At 49.4% G+C, this 16,304-nt stretch overlaps 1 protein-coding gene across 1 annotated transcript in view; it reads left to right on the forward strand.

Annotated features, from left to right (window-relative positions):
• Positions 1-1,701: 1,701 nt before the first annotated feature.
• NACC2 (NACC family member 2) overlaps positions 1,702-16,304 on the forward strand; it is a 53,049-nt gene continuing 38,446 nt past the window's right edge. The window contains exon 1 of the mRNA XM_030461105.1: positions 1,702-1,845. The gene's annotated coding sequence lies outside the window, so the exon portion shown is untranslated. The remainder of the gene's footprint in view (positions 1,846-16,304) is intronic.

Genomic DNA, 16,304 nt, shown 5'->3' on the forward strand with positions numbered 1-16,304 from the left:
AGTGCCACATCCAGTCTCTTTTTAAATATCTCCAGACACGGAGAATCCACTACTTCCCTGGGCAGCCCATTCCAATGCCTGATCACTCTCTCCGTAAAGAAATTCTTTCTAATATCTAACCTAAATTTCCCCTGGCACTACTTAAGAATGGGGATATTTCACCTGTTCCTGCTGGAATAAAACTCAGCTCACTGAGTCCAAAGAGTGGCCAAATGGGCCACCACCAGCCTGGTGTCCTTGACTGAAATGGCACAAAGGTGGCCACCAGGGTGTGGAAGTGCTGGCAGGATTGTGTTGGGATGCTCTGATGACAAGCAGGGAATGCTGCCATGGGAGGGCAGTGGGGTGGCTCTGTCTCAGAATGCAGTTTTTGGGACTTATTTCTCATGCATCATTTCTATTAAAAAAACAAAAACAACCCACACAAAAAAAAAACAGCAACAATTTTCTCTTGTGCAGCAAAGAAAACGTGTTTGTCCTGACCTGACACTGTTTTTTTAGAGTGTCAAGTGCTAATGAAATTCCTCAGCCTTGAGCAGCTCTAGGCAGCCAGTGCTGAGCTGTAAAATATGGGGATATTTTGCTGCAGATTTTTAAGGCAGCCTCGAAATGATAAATTGTGGAGAGGGAGACAAGAGAAACTTCCAGAGTCCAAGAAGTTCTGACTCAGTCTCGGGTGCAAAACTGCTCGAGAGGCTCCTGCTCTAAAAAGGGTTTTATTATTCCTTTAAAATGTGTTTAGAGGATGCAGGGCTAACACTGCACATGTTCACCATGCAAGTGGCTTTGCTGATTTTCATATTTTGAGCTTAGGAAAGCAAAAAGCAAAACCATTTTTAAATTTTTTTTTTTTTAGGGTGAAATTTGGAATGGGAATTTGCCCTCATGCCTCAAGCAGTCCCACCCCAGGTAATTCTGCTTTTGTCTGTAGTACTTAAAGGGCTTTTTTACTGCAGGAGAAGGGTAGGGAAGAGAGGAACTGGAGGCAGCCTGAGAGGCTGGGGTCAGCTCTAGCCTGGGCTTGCAAAGCTTTGAAAAAGTCAGAATAATGAAATAAAGTAATAAAGGTAAAGAAAACAAGTGGAAAAGTAAAGGAAATTAGTAAAGTTAAATAAAAATTTAAAAGGTTAAATAGAAAAAAAACATTAAAAGGAAGTAAAAAGATGTTAAATAACTAAGTGGAAAAAGATGTTAAATAACTAAGTGGAGTAAAACATAGGGTAGTAAAATAAATAAAAATTTAAAAATGGATAGAATAAGAGAAAATTAAATCATAAAATAAAAATAAATAAAAAAGAAATGAAAAGTAAAAACTAATGTATATATAAAAAATTAAAATAAATTTAAAAAAAATAAAAACACTAAAATAAAATAAAATAAAATAAAATAAAATAAAATAAAATAAAATAAAATAAAATAAAATAAAATAAAATAAAATAAAATAAAATAAAAAATTCCTCCCGCGGGTGCCGGGGCGGGGGGTGGCCGGGCCGGGTCCTTCCCTCCCCTTCTCTCCCTCTCTCGGCGGGGACATCCCGGAGGGGGTCTGGGGGCGGTGTGTGTGTGTGTATGGGGGGGCTTGGTCCCCTCTCCCCCCGCTCCCCCCCTTTCCCTCCCTGTGCTGGGGGCCGTCCCGCGGGGGTGCAGCGGCCCCACCTCCCGCCACCGCCCCCTCCCCGCCCCGCAGCCGGTGCCGGTCCCGTCGGGGCCGTCAGTCTGCGGCTGCCGGCGCTGCTGGGCGAGGTCAGGGAAAGTCCATGTGAGGAGCGGCTGGAATCACTTCCTGCCGCCGGGACCGCGCTCCGCCGCCCTAGGCCCGGCAGCCTCCATGGGCCGGCACCGCAGGTGAGCCCGGGGACCCCCGGCGGGGCGAGGGTAAAGGGGGGAGTGGGGAGGAGAAGGCAGAGCACCCCCTGCCCCCCGCTAGGATTTTAATAAGTATTCACCCCCCCCCCCGCGATATTAAAACTCGGGGAAAGCTGGGCAAGCCGCAAACACGCCTCAACACCACCGCCACCCCCGCCTCCCCTTTTTATTTATTTTTATATATATAATTTTTTTTTTTTTTTTTCCGGAGCGGGGGGGGGGAAGACGCTCATCGTGCCTTTAATCTTAATCCTTCGTTATCCCACTGCGGGAGGGTTTGGCTCCGGCAAAGCGGGGGGTGATTTGTGGGGCAAAAGAAGGGTGGAAGGGGTGCCCCGGGGGTGTGCTTCATCCCCCTCCTCCTCCTCCTCCTCCCTTCCTGGCCGTGGGAAGCGGGTTTTGGGGTTAAATGAGTTCCTGTTGTGTTTTTAAGTCCTGCACGAATGTAGAAAATGGGGTTATTCTGAGCAGTACCTTGCTGGGGAGGCTGCGGGGCTGGCTGGGTATGTTCTGCTTTACGCAGAGGCAGGGCTCGGACCTTCTCTCCCCTGGGAAGGAAAATCGCTGGGAAAGGAGAGAAATTAAAAAGCAAAACCCGGCCGAACACCTCAATTGGGAGTTGAGGAGCCACCCCTGAGGTGGTTGTGGTGCCCGCTGCTCTCCTCGTGTTTCCGGGGGCTTGCGGTAGGACCGGCGGCTCTGCCCCCATCCCAGCCCCTGGCACCCATCTGCTGGGGGTCCGGCTGCTTCTTGGGGTCAAAAGGGGAGAAAAAAATAAACAGGGGTCGGTGGTGGGGAAGCGGCTCGGCCAGCGCCGGCGCGTTCCCCTGCCTGCTGCAGTCTGCAGCCTGCTTGCTGTACTTAAAGTGCGTTTGCTGTGCTCAAGGACTTCTCCAAACATCTTCGCTGCCGGAGGAAAATAAAACCCCAGCGATCCCGGGCGGGCTGCGCTGCGCAGGGCTCCCCCGGACCCACCGACGGCAAAGTGCAGGAGCGCTTCCAGCCAAAGCTCCATTACCCGCCGGGTCATTAATTGGAATATTCACTTTTTGTTTTGGTTTGGGGTTTTTTTTTTTGCCCTCTCTCTCCTTTCAGGGCGCATTTGCAAGGTTGTGGGCAGCTTGATGTGTTTCCTGCCTGCCAAATGTTTGCCTCTCTTCCCCTTGTAATTGAGGGGCTGGCGGGCCCGTTCACCTTCTCCGGCTGAAATATTAAACAGTAGGAGAAGCTGAAATGGGTAAACAAAGCAGAATGATTGCTGCCTACTGGGTGGTAGCCACAGCAGGGCCAGGGTGGCCCTGGCAGCCACCATGCCAGCCCCAGGGTGCTCACTGGGTGCCAGAGGGGCAGAGAGAACCCGTCCCGCTCCAAAGCACAGCTAAGCCCAAATTCCCTCCCTGATTCACAGCCTGCTATTAGATAAACCCCTTCAACTGCAAAGAATTCAGCTTACAAGCTGAACTGATGTTTGCCCAGCCCAGGCCAATCAGTCTGTGACCTCAAGTTGTGGGTAATAATAGTTTGATCTCAAGTCAGCAGCAATATGAAAGAATTAAGGATCTTCTCCTCCTCTTCCTGGGAATAAATGTCCTTCCCTAGCTATAACTACGAGGAAGTTGGGGTTTTTCCTCTTGTAGAGGCCTTATAATTAAGGCTCCATGGGAGAAAAGTGGTAGCATTTGAATATTGATGGGTAGTGATGGATTTCTACAACTTAAAACTTCTCAAAGCAAACTTCTAAGGCTTGCTGAATAACATGAGTAGTGGGTGGCGGTCAGGTGTCGGAAAGTGCTTTGGCAGGAGGTCCCCAGGGTGTTGGCAGGGGCTCTTGGGGGCCCTTCAAGCCAGGCAGCACTTTGTCCATGAGCCAAGACCCAGATCTTGTGGGAATTCTCCTCTTCCTCCTCTCCTGCCTGAGCCGTGGTCACCATTGCACCATTGGACTGCACTGGCAGGTTTTGGTTGTGTGGTCTCCTCAGGGTTTTCCCAGAGTCCTCCTAGATGGACACTTTTGGATAAATGCATGTGTTGGTGCTCTTGTCCTGTTATTTCAGAAGCAATGTGTTTTCAGTGCCTTCTTGTGAAAGCTTTTCCCTCCCCCAGCTGTAACTCAGTGCTTTCCTGATGGAGGCTCCTTGGATTTGGGGCAGGGGGGCAGATTTTGGTTCCTCTCAATGGCTGCTGGCAGCAGGTCAGCATCCCTGTGGGCATCACCTGGTGGTGATGGGGTCTGGTCCAGGGAGAGGCAGAGCATCCATGATGCTAGGAAGTCCAGAAAGGATAAATCCCCCCTCCATGAGCCTGCAGGAGTCTGTAAAGTCCAGGTAAGACCTTTCTGGTCTAAGTTGGGTTCATATCCTAAGCTGAGGTGCTTTGATGTGTGAGGCAGCTTTCATAGAACCCTAGACTGTTTTTTTTGGGGAAGGGACCTTAAAGATTATCCAGTTCTAACCCCCTGCCATGTTCAAGGGCATCTCCAACTCCCTTCCAGCCTTGTCTTCAACACTGCCAGGGATGGGGCAGCCACAGCTTCTCTTTGTGGCATTGCCAGTTAGCATTTGGGGTAGAAGCTCCAAAAATCTCCTGCAAGATCCCATTTGACTCCCTGAGGTCTGGGTTTGCTTCCCAGAAACCCCTGGCTTGGTGTGCGTGTATGCGGCCAGGGCCACAAACCATCTTGCCTTGAATGGAAATATTTATTTTAGCCTGTTTTCTGATAAAGTCTCGTTTCCCTGCCAGGCCTTTGGGCTGCACAGCTCTGCTGGGATGTACTGGATCTAGGTGCTGGCTGTAGTGGCATCCTGGTGCTTAACTGGGTCCAGGGTGGGTGGTGGAGGATGCTGTGGATTGGGGATGAGCAGCAAAAGAACCTGCAAAGGGTGACGGGACTCTGCTCTTGCTTTGCTGTGTTTAAAAATACCCAGGCCTGACAAAATGGGGTTAGAAGGAGGTTTCTGCCATGGGCTGGAATTTTCCCAGATTTTCTGGGCTTTGGTGACTTTTTAGATGGGAAAGTCAGGTGGGCTGTGCTGGGCTGAGAGTAACCTATCCTGGAGAGCACCGGGATGCTGAGGAGCAGGGGGGGGGGTTGCACTTTCATGGCTTGTTTTTTTTTTTTTTTAATTAATTTTCCTACATTTCTTTGAGTTTATTTGAATGCAATGAATGAAATAAAACACAAGCATTCAGCTGGAAGAAGTTAAACAGAACTGTCAGTTCCCTGCCATACTTCAGGGCCAGGACTGCAAGCAGCCTTTCGGGAGAGCCTGAGTCCGTGTTTGCCGTGGGAAGAGCAGCTCCAGGCTTCACCCAGGAAGGGGCCATGGACCTGAGAGCCACTGGGGTGGGTGCACTTAAAAGGGGTGTTGCGTGGGGTGTTCTGTTTGGTTTTGGGTTTTTGTTTTTTTTTTTTAAACCAAGCCTGCAGAGCAGTTGAGAAGGAGGTGAAGCATGCTTAAAGAGGGCGAGGCTGTTGGTTTTCTCTACCTGACTTTATTTGTGAAGTGACAGGAATTGTGACAGGCTTTGTGTCTTTTTTAGCAAATCAAGTGTCATGCCAGGTTTGCCTGTGGATGAGATCATTTGCAAAATATGTTTCCCAGCTTGCTTCAGGCATAATTCATTGTGTCAACTGCAATTGCTCATTTGCTAGGAACTGTGATTCATTAGCGATTTATTTTCTTTTTTTTTTTTTTTCTTGAAGTTCAACTTGTTTTTAAGCAAATGTTTGGAGGCAAAACAGGATTTTTAAAAGAAGATATTAAATCTCACAGCCTTTGTATCCATAAATGCTGCTGTTGAGGGGAAACTTGCTCAAATGCAAGTGATCCCAGGGAGGGAGATGCAATCCCTGGGTGAGCTCCGCTGCGCAGGATTGCGCTGGGTTTTGTCATGTGGTTGCTCCTAAATGGGGACGGAGGTAATAAAAATCGGACTGCTGGGACAGAGCCTGCCACGTTGAGTCCTGGATGATGGAAGAAGCCCGCAGAGCTTCCTCCTCCTTTTCCCCAGGGAGGGATTCAGCCCGCTGAAGGTACCGCGCTCCTCCTCGTCCCCAGCTCCGGCTGGGGTGGAAGCTGCTCTGTGGATGGAGGGACAGGGCAGGAGGGATGGGAACTGATGGTCTTAGCAGCCCGTGCCTGGCAGTAGCTCTTCCTCCTCATCAGAAGAGGTGTTGGGGCTGGTGGTGGGGAGAGCAATGATCTGTTTGGTGCTATGAGACCCCCCCAAAAAGCTTAGGACTTGTTGGGATAGAATGCAGTTAAAGAGCACTTGGCAGGTAGGGTGCTGCCAGTGTCCCCAGGGCTGTGCATTCCCCCTTGGCTGCAGCCTTTTTCAAGGTCCTCACATCAGACTGATAAAAAGAAACATTAGCCTGTCAAGTACATTTTTTTGTGTCCCATTTCCTATGAAGAGAAATATTTCAGTGCATTTTTTCCTGTAGGTGGGTGGATGGGGGGGTAGAAATCACTGCTGCTGCTTCGGCAACCACAAACTGCCCTCCAATGACAACCCGGGGTGTGTGGGCTGAACAAATTGATATACTTCCCAGAGAAAGATTGGTTTTATTTCTTTTTATAAACTTCTAAGTGATTACAAAATGTACATTTTAAACATAAGCAACTTGACAGTTTGGTTTTTTTTTTCCCCTTTCCTGCAACAATTCTCTAAAAAGCGCTCTTAGAATGTTTCGTGTTTTTTTTGTTTCTTCCTGAGTGTTTGTGTATTTTATATCTCTCTCTTTTTTTTTTTTTTTAAGTTAAGGATTTTTAATAGCCAAAAAAAAAATTTAAAAAAAAATTGGGAAAGAGGGAGAGCAAGCACAGTAACGTGGGGAGTCTGCTGACTTCTGGCTCGCCGGCGCCGTGCCCAAGCGCTGCCGGTTTGCTTCGGCGCCGGGTGCCAGGAGCGAAGGGCAGCGGAGCGTGAGGGGAGGGAGGTGACTCCATTGGAGTGACCATATATAGTCACTGGGATGAGATTAAATACTTCACCTCTCCGTGTCGTCCCCCCAGCAATAAAGCCAATAGCAGGACCTATTAATCACTTGGCAAAAAAAAAAAAAACCAGGGAGAAGAAAAATCCTCTTTTCTTTGTGGCGTCTCATTTGTAGCAATCAGGGCTCTTCTGGACCTATCGATTTGGGGAGAGGAGCCAGATGTTTTCCATCCCTGGATGCCTGGAGTCCCAGTTTCAGCAACGTGGTGAAGAATAGTGTGTGTAGGGAGGGAATTGCAAGTTAAATATGCCCAAACTTGTGCTCCCTCAGGCTGGTGGGCTCGGGCACACAGCAGTGGTTGTGTAGAAAGGGTCTGGTGCTCGGGTGCCAGCGCTGGCTCGGCTCCATGCCTGTGTTCCCATCGTGGTATCCACTGGGGAAGCATATGGCAGGCCTGGTTATATATACACATTGTGTGGGGGGGATGTGTTTTCCGTGCCAGTTCTCTCTGTCACAGGACAAACATTTACGCTCCGCTTATATGAAGCATTGGGAAAGCAATTCGGGTTAGGCTTGGGAGGAGGAGAACTCCTTGGAGAGATGCTGTAGGAGACACTGTTTTGGTGGTGGCTCAGCAGCACAGGAGTGACAATGTCTTGGTGCTCAGGGCTTTCCGGGATGCTGAGCTTTGAAGGGGTTGTGCTGCAAAGAGGTGTAACGTGCAGGTGTGTAAATAAAGAGCTGGCGTTTCAAGGCGTGCCGTGGGGAAGGTGTTGGCCAAGTGCCCAGAAGATGTGGGGAGTACAGGTTTGTACATGTAAAGGTGGTTAAAATGGCTTGGTGGCCAAGGGAAGAGGCCAGTGGACCTGGCTGATGGGTGGGAGAGCTCTGGTGGGATGGGACATGCCATAGTGCTAAGGTGCACCATGGGGAAAGGTTCTTCTCTTGGCTGGTAGTGGAGATCCTGCTGGATGAAGTTCCCACAAGCAGTGGTATCCCCTATTCTTAGGTGCCTCTTCTCTGGAACCTGCCTTGGGACCACTGTGAGTGTAGTGACCTTGACAGGCCTAGCCCTGGGTAGGATAATGTGCTTTTTGGTTGTTCTTTGTTGTAGGTTGGGTTGGATTCTCACTCTTGTTGCAAATGTTGGTGTTGATGATTAGCTAGCAGCTGTGTGGAGGCTTTATATCACTCTGCCTGGATCTCTTCCCTCCTAACAAATCCTGATGGATAGTGAAGGAAAACGTTGCAGTTTTTGCACTGCTCCTGTGGCTGCAGCCCAGCCTGGCAGGCAGGTGGGAGCATCCCTATCCTGTCCTTCATTTGTACAAAGAAGAATTGTTTGCAACTTCATCTGCCTGCTCTGCAGTTCTCTTCCCCTTTTGTGCCTCCCCCCATTTGTACAAGTTCACATCATCATGCCCGTGATTAATGAAATATTACTGATTTGGTTTAATTGTCTTCTCATTAAGTAAAACAAGTTTTGTGGGGTGGTTCTGACTGTATTTTCCAGGTCTGTGAGTGCAGTGCTGGTGGTGGTACCGGCAGCAAGGTCGGTGCTGGTCCATAAAGGGAGTGACGGGCAGCAGCAGCCCCTGAGCCTGCTGTTCCTGTGGATTGCTGGGATTAAATTAGATTAATTGCCAGGTTTAAAGCACAGTTTTGTGGGATTAATCTGTCCATGCTCTCAGTGATGCTGCCTAGGTCACTGCTGTCATAAAACCATCCCTGGGCTGGGGCTGAACGCCTTGGGAAGGCACAGACACTGTGTAACTGCAGTGCTGAATGTTTGACTCTTGCCTGAGTACAGTTCCTACTCTTAATGCATCATTAACACCGTTTTCTGCATTTCATTCAGTTCCCATTACAGCACTGAGTTCTCTCTGTTGATTTTTGGTACGTTGATACTTTTGTTGTCAGCAGTTTTGGGGTTTTCTTTGTGGTTTTTTGTATTTTTTTTTTTATAGAAGCATATAAAACTGCTAGTGTGATGGGAGATTGAAAAGATACGTTACAATTAAAATGTTAATGAAATCAGCATCATACAACTTTTGAAACCATTTAGGCATTAATCTTTCTTGGTCTTGTATCCATTAACTCTGGCGATTCTTATTCCACACTGACCCCTGCTGAAAGTGCTGGCTGTAATTGGATTTTAAAAACTGGGGGGGGAGGGGGAGGAGGAAAAAGAGGGGAAAAAAACCTTTAAAAAAAGCAGAAATTGGGAAGCTTGCATGAGCTTTTTGAGTGAGCCTTCCTGGAAATGGGAGCAGCCTCCCAGCCCCTGCTCCCTGCCTGGCTCTCCTGCTGGGATCCGCTGCTTGGCAGCCTGGGGACAGGGACAGAGCCCTGGGACCTGCTGGGCTGGGTGGTTTGGTGTCACCGTGACCTTGGCAGGACACAAGCACCAGGCTCCTCTCCGGGCTGTCCTAGTGAAACACGAGAAGGGCCGTGGTGGGGAGCTGGGAGGTTTTTTAAGGCTCCTGCAGGAAGGGAGCAGGGACTCATCAGTCACTGTTGGAACCTTTGCTCTCCCCCACTACTCCAAAAAAGTGTTCCTACAGATTCACTGCTTTGGGGGGAGGCAAAAGAGGAGGGGTGACTAATTCCCAGGCTGGGCAATGACCCCAACAACGGGACTTCTCAACTCATCAGAGAGCTCCCAGGATCCCAGCCACAGCTTCAGCAGGGCCAGGGGCTGCTGCAGCCTCACCAAGCCCCCAGCCCAACCAGAACACTCCATGCTGCTCAGCCTGAGCTTTGGATCCACTTGGCTTCTGGATGAAGCTTCTCTTCTTCTCCAGAGCTTTTGCCCTGTGCTGTCCAAGAGTTTCCCATCTCCTGTGGGATGCTGGAGAGCTTGGGAAGGGCAGGTACTGTAGGGAGGAATGGAGCTGCCTTTCCAAGCATGGGGAGGGGGCATTGGCTTGTTAATGGGGTGGGTGTGCTGCTAAGGAGGAACATTGGTGTAATCCAGGGAGGTGGTTTGTGCCTGTGGATGAAACCCACAGTATTTGTGCCATGAAGCTAAACTGCCTTGGGAATGGGATGAAGAGTGATGGAGACACCAGCAGAATATTCCTGGTGTGTTTGACCTTGGTCTCCTCACCTTTCCTCTCCTGTGGGGATCCCACACAAGGAGGGAGTTCCCAAGGCCTGGGATGCTACCTGGAAGTTACCTGTTAGCCTGAATTCCCCAGAGATCCAGATGGGTGATGCCCACCATGGAGACAACCACCTGGGAAGGGGCTGGGAGCTGTGCTGCCCTTTTCCTGTTCCCATGGGGGCACTGAGGCTCCGGGCTCTGCCATCCCAGCAGGGTGGCAGACGTACAGGCAGGGAACAAAGCAATGCCTGTTTGCAGTTCCTGGCTTGTTTTATTGGTGTGTGCTGGCAGCTGTAGCCCCAGGAAGAGGGAGCAAAGCAAAGTGACCCCAGACATTCCCCATGCTTGCTCCTGGCCCAGCATGAGGGTGGGATTTCTGGCAAGGGGAGTTTCTGTGGAACAGACTGAGCACACCAAGAATCAATAGCTGAGTAGTCCAGTAAAATCTGGGGGAATTTAATTTCAGGTCATTTCAAGCAAGCTAATAACTGGTCTTTCAGATAACTGGTGGGTGGTTTGTTTTTTTCCTTTTCTTTTTGTTGGGGTTTGTTTTGTTTTGTTTTGTTTTTTTTATTGTGCATCTGTAAAAATGTAGACTGAGCCCAGTGTACATCTGTCATGCTTTGGGCTGGTGCTGTAGGTGTTGAGCCCAAGGCTGGGTTTCCCTGGAGTCAGCAGTAAGGGCTGGAGTCCCCGTGTTGCCCACTGGGCTGGTTTGGCTCTGGGTGGGCTTTCAGATCCATTAATGGTGGCAATGCTTCTGCTTCCAGGTTGCAAAGCTGATTTCAGCTGCTTTTTCTACCTGTGCATGGTGGTGTTCAGATTTCCAGCCCCCTATCCTTGCAGATTCATGAGCTGGTTTGGGGAAGAGCCCATAACATGCTGCCCCATCCTGCTGCCCGCTGAGCACCAGGCTGGAGAGGAGCCCAGGAGCTGGGCACAGCTCAAGCCATTGCTCTCTCAGAGCCCATCACCACTGTGGGTAAGGACAGCTGATGTCCCAGGGTCACTGGTACCCATGTTTGTGTCCATCCCTCTCCCTGGGTTGCCCCACAGACCCCACTTGAGCCCCTTCCCAGGCTTGGACAAGCACCTGTGCCTTTCCTTGGCCACTTCTGCAGCAAGCAGCTGCATGCACCTGAGCCACTGGGTATCTTCATGAATATTTTTGCAATCAAATTTAGAAAGTTTCCTCGTTTATCTCCCCCTTAAGATCCCAAACGGGCTGTTGTCTTGTTTGTGAGCAGCCTTAGGGGAGGTGTGTGCTGCAGTTCTTGCTGACTGCTCTGGATTCCACTCAAGAAACGACACAGAAGGGAGGATTTAACTTTCTGCTCTTTGGAAGGAGCTGATGGGGTGGGGGGGGACAGGAGGGCAGCAGCTTGGAGGAGCCCAGCAGTGAAATCACTGAGTGTCCTGGGAGGCAGGGCTGGGAGCAGAGCAGTCCTGGCAGCACTCGTGCTGCACAGAGGAGTTGTTTTCTGCAGACAGACCAGAGCTGTTGGGTTTTTACTGAGGCTTGCAGATCTTGCCAACACCACTGATTATTATTATTTTTATTTTTTTCTAGCCAAAGTCCAGGGGATACTGGTTAGAAAGATCATTGCTGGGCTGGCCAACCCCTGCAGAGGGTCTTGGTGGCAGGAGTTTGTTGCCCCTTGGCAGCTCCTGCCCAAAAGATGAGAAAAAAAAAATCTCCTGTGAGCTCCTGGAGCTGATCTGCCCATGGGCAGCACCATGAGGAGCTCTGGGCAGACTTTGCTCATGGTCTGCACCCTGAGCAGGACCTGCAGTCTGAGCATGTCCAGCCCCTGCATCCCAACCCAGCTCAGCACAGTGGTGAGCATTATTTTTGTCTGTTTGGCCACCAACAAAGTCACTGCAGTGGTTACTGGTGATGTCTGCAGGGCATCGTGTCACTTTCTAAGGGGAGATTCTAAACGAAAATCTCCAGGTAGCCCTTACATACCAAAAATCAGCAGACAGAACTTGGTAGCCTTTACCACTCTTTTGGGAGCTTTGATATAGTGAAAGTCATCATTTTATGCCACCTTGAGAAACAAATGCAGCCCTGCTGCCTCCAAATGGGTATTTCCCCCCCAGATACTCAACGCAGTTAATACACAGTTTAATTGCAGTATACTTACAAGTTAATTATATTGCAATAGAAGGTTAGCAGTTGGACTTGATGATCCTAAAGGTCTTTTCCAACCTCAAAACAATCTGGTGATTTCTAAAGCAACACGAGTTCCTGCAGTGTGGCAGCCCCCAGGAGCCCCACTGCCTCCCTGGCTGTGCCGCAGGGATCCATCCCCTTGGGAAGCTGTGGATGGCTCACAGACCATTGCTGAGCTGGCTGTCTGCTCCCCACCCTCCAGCCTGCTCCTGACCTCCTCCTCCTCCTCCCAGGCTCCCAAATGTTATGTAAAACACAACGTCTGCAGCATTAGCAATAGGATTGTTTGTTTGGGGCAGTTCCCACAGCCCTGGGAGCTCCTGAGCTCACGTGCCCAGGGCTGGGGTGTTTGCTGGGGCTGCTCTCCAGGTGATGGCTGTCTCAGAGGTGGGTACAGGACACACAGGTTGCATTTGGTGGTACCACCCACTGATATGGATGGATGTGCCAGTTTGGGGAAGGAAGGGAGAGATTTGCTTGCAGTTTCTGAAAACAACATGTGCCCAGAGCTGCTTGCATCACTGAGCATCACTGAGCCTGCAGGACCTCAGGAGCTTCACCCTGAGCCCCCCCCACACTGCAGCACCCTGAAGAAGGATCAGATTTGATCAGGTACTTGGAGGGGTGGGTAAGTTCCTGCCCAGGCTGCTGTTTGCTGAGACTCTTCTGCAGGTTTGCTGGAGATGTCGACAAGAAATGAGTCTGTGAAAATGCTTCCTTAAACACCTTACAGCAAGGCTGGGGGCTGAGACCTCACCCTGGTTGGTCTTCTGTTGCTGAACATGGTTGGAGAAACTCTGTATAGGAAGGAAATGGTCACAGGTGTTGGGGAATGGAAATCCCAGAGTGGGTGCAGCAGTTAAGCTGCTGCCTTGCCCAGCTTGCTCTGATGAGCAGGAGGTTGTTTGCTCCGTGCCTTGACCCCCACAGATCTGGTATTTGAATTTCTGGCTTAGTTTTGTAGGTGGGAAAAAACCCTCCCACCCTCCAGGCTGAATGCTGCCCTGTTGTGTATGTGGAGATGTGGGTAGTGCTGGCTGGGCTGAACGTGCTCTTTGCTTTGGGCCTGCGGGTGCCATGGGCAGAGCCGGGGACAGTGGCATGGCATGGCAGTGCCCTCGGGAGCACAGCCCACACTGGGGATGCTGCCCAGTGCTTTCCTCCAGATCTGAAACCTTTAGATCATTTGTATGATGAGAAATGGGTTGGTCTGCAAGTGCTCTCTGCCTTTGCCTAACTGAAGGAGGTGACTCCGGTGCCTGGTTGCCTGAGCATGGGCTCTCCCAAGGCCTCTCTGGGTTCCTTCTGCAGTTTTGTTGGAGTTCAGCAGCAGGTTAGCTCAGTTTTGAACCACTTGGCTGTGGTTGTTAAGTCTTGGTGACATATGAAGCATTTAATATCCCAGAGCATTAGCTTCCCACCCACATCCCCCCACTGAGCTGTGCTGAGGGAAGGAGTCGGTGCCCACATCTCATAGGATGCTCTTGGTATAAATGCCTTCCTCCTGGACCTCTTCTTTTTATGTTTAGTTCCTGACCTAATTAGGCATGAAGGATGGAGTGAGCTGGGATCTTGTGACTGCATCAGACAACACCTAATCCCTCGGAGAGGTTTTGGGAAGAGTTCTGGCTGCCGGAGGGGACACCTTCTCACGTGGTGGGGACACGGCGTGGGTGGCACGGGGTAATTCCTGGTGTGCTGAAGCCATCCAGGCAGGCATGAGAGGATACCCAGAGGATAAACCAGTGTCACCAGTACCTGGTGGCAATGGGGGGATGCCCGGGTGCTGTTGCTTTTGGCAGGACTGGGTGTGAGAATCCACCTTAATTGCTGCAGTACCTCTGGTTGTGCTACAGCTTCAGTGCTTGGGCTTTGCTTAACTGGTGCAGCACATCAGAAGCTCTTGTGAAATGTAATGTGCTGGAGCATCAGCAGAGGAAAAAGCTCTGCCTTCTGTGAAGCCAGACTGTTGCAGAGTAATTTGTTTTGTAAGATTTTGAAAGGCAGTGTTGCAATCTGTAACAGTAGAATAGTGGGAAGATGGTCAGGTGGTTCTTGGGACTTCAACAGACAGATTTCATGTCTGTGTGTTTTTGCAACACCTTTCTATAAAGGGAAACATAATTTAAAATATGATTACTTAGTGTTGTAACAGTCTTCTCAAACGTTTTTGCATTATGCAGAGATCATTATCAGAAGCTGATATTAACTTGCAAAGAATATTATGCAAATCATTCTCCTGTTCTTCTAAAAAGAAATTTCCTTCATAATGCAAAGCGTGACAAAAAAAATTGTGCAGAGGCTTTTGGCAAAATTACATTCAGAAGATGTAACAGTTTTTCTGCTTACTAGCACAATCCATTTGTGCCTTTCTACTGAATTTTCTAAACTCAAGCTGATAAAGGATGAATTTTAAAGTGAGGGTTGGGGTGGGGAGAGTGGTTGTACCTCGTGGGTTCAGGAGGGCTTTTCACTTTTAGCTGATAATTTCGAATCTGTACTGATGGTCACCATGGGCTGTGGAGGTATCTGACTGCAGTACCCCTCACAGTGCCAGAATCCTGTGCTGTCCAGCACTGGTTGCACCATTAAGGGTCCACAGCATCCCAAATGAGGGGCCCTACTGGGGTGATGTGGGACCATGGACCCCACAGTGGGATGAGTGGTCCTGCCCTGAGGCTGTCCAGCCTTGGCATCTTCTGCAGCCTTGGCATCTTCTGGGGGTTTGTCTGAGCATCAGCATGTTCCAGAGGAGATCTGAAGTCATTGTGGGTTTTTGCCACGGGCTATCTCAATCCTCCATTTATTATTTATTTTAGTTACAAACTGGTGGTGTCAGTTCAGCTGCCCCTTTCAAATGCAGAAACCAGTTTCCAGTAAAACCGAGAGGATTGTTTTATAGATTTCAGCTCTTCTGCTCCTGTTATAGATGGATTGGCAAAAATAGAGCCTAATAAATACTGTGACTGGCTTAAATGCCTAAAATATTTACAGGCTGTGGATCACAGTCCAGGTTGGGAAGGCTCATTCACTCTAGAACCCCATTTTTCAGGCACTTGAGATTGTTTTGAAAAACTGTGGCCTTTGTCTTGTTTGGGGTTTTTGTTTTGTTTTGGTTTGGTTTTTGTAGGCATTTCTCAATACAAGTGTGTTTGAGAAAAGTCAGTAATCTTCAGAGATACGTATTGAATTATAGCACCACAAAATGGCAGAGAGATTTTTCACTAGCATGGGAAATTTTCAGGCTTTTTTTATGTGCCTGGTTAGATAACTCAATACTTGAAAATCAATCCAAATTAGATAAATAAGCTGGAAGTCGTCGTTAGCATTCGTCAGGCAACTTCAGCTGGGTGTTCAGACACTGCCTGGCTCCATCTCTTGCTGCAGGGTTCCCATTTCTGAATGGGTGAATACTAATCCTTGGCTGTTCTCCCCTGCAGGGAAATGGACCCATCAGTCAGTTTCCATCTTTAGCAGAAGCCCTTGGCAGGGAGCACCCTGGGGGTGATGTGTGATGAGCGTGGCAGGGCTCAGCTGGGTGCCACCCTGCAGCCCATGTGCCAGCACCAACTAACACCTTGTGGTGGCACCAAGGAGAACTTTGAGGCTTTCAAAAGTGGCCCTGGGGTGTGATGATTTGGGGCCGTGAGTGACTGCAAGCACTGGCTCTGCTCTCTGCCTTCCAGGGATCCCACTCATCCCAACCAGCTGCTGGCTGAGCACGGAGCCCACTGCAGGAATCACTGGGAAAAGGACAGCCTGGGAGTTTTAAAGGTTGCAGGGCAGGATGAATCAAAGCAGTGAGCAGTTTTACCCCTGAGCAGAGTGGCAGAAAGGAATCTTTTGGTCTTCTGGGTTTCTTTGTTTCCTGAGTGTTTTGGTGCTGTAGGTGTAAAGCAGCTCTCTTCGAATCTTCCTGATGTCCTCTTGAAAATGGTGATGCTGCCAAATCAAAATCAAGTATTTAGCTCTAAACTTACTTTCTTTTATCTTCTCTTGACTCTATTTGCTTACCCCAGAATATGGCTGAGGTGCCACCAGCAGCCATCCCACCAAGAGCTTCTGTCTCTGCAGATCCTGGGACTCACAGTGGCTCTTCCTGGGGTTGTTCTGGGTTGGAAATATATCTGGAATATTCCCTAGCAATGGGTTGGAGTGACTTCTGTCCCCTTGAACCTATTGCAGTAGCTAGGAATCTTTCCAGGGATGGGGCAAAA

The sequence above is a fragment of the Calypte anna genome, chromosome 17 (genome assembly GCF_003957555.1).
Source record: "Calypte anna isolate BGI_N300 chromosome 17, bCalAnn1_v1.p, whole genome shotgun sequence".
NCBI classification, from domain to species: domain Eukaryota; kingdom Metazoa; phylum Chordata; class Aves; order Apodiformes; family Trochilidae; genus Calypte; species Calypte anna.